Below are 5,470 nucleotides of genomic sequence, written 5' to 3'. Positions count from 1 at the left end.
TTACCGTAGTTGTTTTTTAGGGAGCAAATACAAAGGCAGACCTGCGACAAAGGCCACACTTCATGCCTTTTGTCACGGTCGCACCAGAAAGGCATTTTGATTTCGGCTATGGTGGAGTGCAGTGTTGTGTGTAGCAAGGCTCTGGCTGTGGTGCGTGTTGGGGCGAGGGCGAGGATGATCGGGCTGTGGCAAATACAGTAATTCGCACAGGGGATCAGCGCAAGGGAATTTTCTGGCCGTTCTTTATAATGAGGATTGCCGTGATTTACAGTGGGTCATGCTCCCCTGGGTGCAGCTCTTCGTTGTTTGGCTAAGCCCCGTGTGAAATGCCGGTGGCCTTCAGGGTGGTGTGGCCGCAGGAAAGGCCTCTGATATGCGGAGGAAGCGAGCGTCCGACTGGCTGTGGCGGAGGCGGGCTAAAGGGCGTGCTCGTGATGGCCGCAGCGGGCGGAGGCTGTGCGGCTGCTGTCAGTTCTCTCTGGGCGGCGGCAGCGCGCGGCGGACGGGAAGGCGCTCCAGCGAGCAGCGCGCGTGACCACCAACCCTCGCTGTATACACTGGCCTCCTTCAGTCTTGTCTTGCACGTGCCCCGATTCCCACAGCTGAGGGACGCCGGTGCCCGCGCTGCCCGGACGTCAGTGTGACCCCCCCGCTCGTGTGTGTGTGCTTGTGTGTGCGTGTGGTGTTGTGCCCAACCCTTGCGTGCCCGCCCCGGGATGTGTGCAGCGGCTGGGCGGCCGTGACCTCCGTGTGTGGTGTGTGCAGGAGTCTTTCGGTCGAGATGTTCAGTGCATGTTGTTCAGTACTCAGGGAAGCTGTGGTTTGACTCTTCCTTTTGTAAGTGGTCGGGCACGCCTAACTCGCGCGTAACATCAGGAGGTCCCTCGCACGTGCCGTGGAGTCTCGGAGGAGGCGGCTTTCAGTGCCCAGACTCCCGCCGCCCTGCGCCCTCCACTCCCTAAGCAACGCCGCCGCCATTTACCAGTGAAAACCTCGCTCACGTCGCGTTGCCTCCCGTGCCCGCCAGAGCGATCGCCTGGTCTCTGTCGCGTCGGGCACAGGGGGTACAAACGAGGCTGTAGTTGTCTCGGTGTCTCGAGCAGCACCTGAAGCACCATGACACGACGCGAAGACGAGTTTTCTGACGGCAAGAGTGTGCAGGTAAGGACCACTTCCCCCAGGCTGTTGCTGTTGTCGTTGCTGTTGGTGTTGTCGCTGTTTTCGTTGGCGTCTTGCGGTCATCTTTCTCGTAAGCGTCGTTTGAGTTTCCGATGAATTTTTCCGCCGCTCTCTTCCTATCCTCTTCATCTCCTATCATCCCACCTTATCCTTCTTCTTGTCCTATCTTCCTCGTCTTGCCGTCATCTTCCTTCCTTCAGACATTTCCTCCCCCTTACCTCCTTTCTCTTCTCTTCCATTCTCTTCTTACCTCTTCCTCTCCCTTAGATTCCAAGCCCTCTGTTTTGTTTTCCTTCCCTTCCTTTCCTTCTCTCCCTTCCTTTCCTTCCTCTTTGATTTACTTCCCTTTAATTTTCTTCCCCTATCTCTTCATTTCTTTCCTTTTCTCTACTTCTCTTCTCTTCCCTTCCCTTCCCTTCCCTTCCCTTCCCTTCCCTTCCCTTCCCTTCCCTTCCCTCCCTTCCCTTCCCATCTCCTCTTCTATCTGTTTCTTATTGTCCTTTTTTTTTTCCATTTAAGATTTTTCTTTCCTTTATCTTTTCTTCCTGTTTTCCATTATCTTCTTTTGTCGTCTTTTTCTATCCGCTTCATTCTTCTTTTAACTCTTATCCCTTCTATTCTTTCTTCGCTTCTCTTTTGGCTTCGCTCTCCTTTTTTCTTCTTTTCTTCTTTGCGCGAATCTCTTATCTTTTTCTTCTCATTGTTTTCTCTTTTCATTTTGTCTGCTTTGCTGTTTTCTTTCCTTATTTTCTTTCTTTCCATTTCTTAGTCTGCCCTATTTTCCTTTTTTTTCTTTTTTTTTTATCCTATTATGCATATCTATTTATCCTATTGTTGTCCTCTCTTTCCTCCTTCATGCTTTTCACTCTCCTCCGTTTCCCTTCCCTTCCCTTCCCTTCCCTTTCTACATTTTCCCCTCTGGTATTTTAGTATTTATGCCTCGCGGGGCTCAGTTCCTCTCTCTGTATTACATTTCCGTGAAGATTACTCGAATTACTTCTTTTTTTCTCCTTTATTCTCGCAGTAAGTAACATTTGACTCTGGCACCTTGTGTTTTACTGGGCCTCAATGGATGAAGGAAGGTGTTACATTACTTTGGACTCTATGAGAAAGCGCTGAGGGATCTTGGAATACGTACATTTTTTTTTTCTCTCCCTCCAGGCTGGCCACTCTTGTTCTTTCTCTCTTTTTCAGAAGCTACAGGGCATACAAGTATTAATAGCTAAGGTAACCCTCTCAGAAGTGCTCTTATTCCCTTTCCTTATCTTTTCTTCTCTCCCCTTTCCATATTTTCTCCCCCTCTTGCTTTTTTTCTTAATTCTTTTCCTTTCATTCTCTTCATTCCTTCATTCCTTTTCATCTTCATTCCCTTCCTTTTCCTTTTCTTCCTTTTCCTTTCCTGTGTTTCTACTACCTCGTCTTCCTACTCCTTCTCCTTCAAAACTCTCACACTCTTCTTTCGCTCCCTCCTCTCCTTCTTGACACTCGCGCTTCGTTTCATGTTCCCAGTGACTGAAGCGGAAGCATACTCATGTTGTTAGCTCTTCGTGGTATGTACATATTTCATGCTTAGCTAAATGTATCAGTTTGAAATACGTGCTGTGTAATTTCAGAATGCGAACACGGATGCGCTAGTACACACACACACACACACACACACACACACACACAGTAGGACGTCATATGTTCCGCTTTTTTAATTTTTATTTTATTTTTAACTTTTTTTTTTTTCTCATACTGGTATTCATTTTTCACCATATCGGATGCCGCGCTGATTTACTCAGTGACACAGTGGTGACAGCCATACTGAGTCCCTCCTCCAATCCCCCCCCTCTCTCTCTCTCTTTCTCTCTCTCACACACACACACACACACACACACACTTACACCGAAACGAATACATATATGTCGGCGTATTTCTATATGCATCCATCCGTCCCCACAGATTTATTCATCCGTCTGTCTGTATTTTTCAAGTTAAACTAATTTGTGTCGTGAATACAGCCCCGCGCCGCTGTTCCACAGTGCTGCGCGTGGCGAATACGGATGTGTCTAGTGAGGTGTGTGTGTTTAACAAATAGTGTCGCCGCGGCGTGTGTTAGTGTACAGCACCGTTGATTCTTGTGTCGTGTTTTGTTCATCAAGAAAATGGAGGTATTTATTAAGTCAAGAAGTGCACCCGTCTCACTGTTGCCATTCTTACTTGTCTCATCTACTGGAAAAATAAAGAACTTAGAGAACTGGAGAAAATGGAGAAAGTGTGATGCATCTGTTGAGTAGTTTGTCATGACACCGTAAAAAGAGTCGGCTTTAAACATAAAAACACAGGAAAGTGAGGGAACTTTTAAATGGACGGTATGAAAAAAGTGTGATGTATTTGTCGAGTCTACCACATCACAAAAGAAGTGCTGGCTCTGAAAACATTAGAAAATAAGGCAAAGTGCAGGAATCTATTTTGTGCTCAAGTCTGTTTCCTTCTCAAGGGAAATGTTAATTACCACCATCCCGGCACACGAGCTCCCTCAGCCGTCCAAGATGCACCACTCACCCAATTACCATGCGAGGGAGATGGCCTGGGGACGTATTATCTAGGCTAGGACGGTTTGGTGATACGTTACGCAATGGTGTCCTTGTTACTCTGTCTTGGCGTGTGGTGATCGTGCTGCAGACTCTCATGCCGCTGTAGTCTTGGGGTGACACACGAATGCTGCCCAACGTACCACCGCGTGGCCTCCATTGTGGCTAAGTCTAAATTTATATTGTAGGTGTAAAGTTGTAAATAGTTGTAAAATATGTAAGTAGGCCTGACGCGCGCAGTTATCGTCGAGCGGTTTTTTATGACTCCGTGTTACCGTGAATGAGTCCTTTCTCCCCAGCGTGACGTGGGTGAATTGCAACACGACAGCGGTGTAGTTATAATATGATCCGTTTATGGCAGGAATTCACAAATGCATTACAATTGTACTAATAACTCTTAATCCTGTTTCTGTCACGGGACACAGCAATTACTGATAGAGTCATCCTCATCTCTTTTTACTTGTTATTAGAAATGTGTGTGTGTGTGTGTGTGTGTGTGTGTGTGTGTGTGTGTGTGTGTGTGTGTGTGTGTGTGTGTGTGTGTGTGTCCGTCTCTCTCTCTCTCTCTCTCTCTCTCTCTCTCTCTCTCTATTTTTTTTTTTTTCGTATATGATGAATATCAAATACCATTATGAATGCCGATTAAATGGCAGAATGTATTCACCAGATTTCAATCACAACCTGCGTGCTTTTATCACAGTAGGATGGGGCTTAGTAATGCAGGTGTGTTGTCACGGGGGAGCACGGCGTGTCCCCCTACACTCACCATTGACAGAGAGGAGGCGACGTGGCAAGGAGGACGTGGTGAGAGTACTGTATGGTGTAAATGTGGTGATTGGACTCGATTGTTGTTTAGGTGTATCCATTTCTTGGTTTTAGTATAGGAACACACCGCATAGTGAAACAACGTGCAAAGGGTGTAGCAGGGTGTGGATGACGCAACATCCCACGTGACGCACCACAGTATCTTAACACCACCACGCCGCCCTCACTTTTGCCTCGCCTCCAGGGATGCCTCGTGTTGGTGCGTGGGGAAGTCAGGTGAATTGTTTGCTCTTGCTCCTTTTCCTCCTGTGTGTGTGTGTGTGTGTGTGTGTGTGTGTGTGCTGTTATGGTTATTATTATTATTATTATTTTTCTTGTTCCTGTGATGCTGGTGGTGGTCATTATAACTAGAGTTTTCGCCATTATTATTCTTTTATTATAATATGATGATAATTTCGTAGACTTTTGTGGAAAACTTGAAAAAAAATACAGGAAGTGATATTTTGGCTGCTCTCCAGGTCTAAGAGAGAGAGAGAGAGAGAGAGAGAGAGAGAGAGAGAGAGAGAGAGAGAGAGAGAGAGAGAGTATAATTTTTGACATGTGAAGGAGGTTATCAATAAAAAAAGAGGTAAAAAAAACACGAAGCTGCTGACCAAAAAAAAAAAAAAAAAGTAATGTATAAGTCTATATTGATATGGGTAACACAAGACAAGGAGCAGATTGAGGTGGGGATGGACACGGGGGAGAAAAAATAGAAGGCTGGCGATGACATAGGGTACATAATAACACGTGTTGGTAAAAGAGGCGACAGGAGAAGAATGAGTGAGTGAAGTACAGCGTGTTAGCGACTCTCTCTCCCTCTCTCTCTCTCTCTCTCTCTCTCTCTACCCTTTACTCCCTCTACTCTCTACTCTTTACTTTCTTTACTCCCTTCAAGCAGGTATGACATT

Source organism: Scylla paramamosain, chromosome 14 (genome assembly GCF_035594125.1).
Source record: "Scylla paramamosain isolate STU-SP2022 chromosome 14, ASM3559412v1, whole genome shotgun sequence".
NCBI lineage: Eukaryota > Metazoa > Arthropoda > Malacostraca > Decapoda > Portunidae > Scylla > Scylla paramamosain.
The sequence above is the reverse complement of the archived record's forward strand: the minus strand, read 5'-3'. Positions refer to the sequence as shown.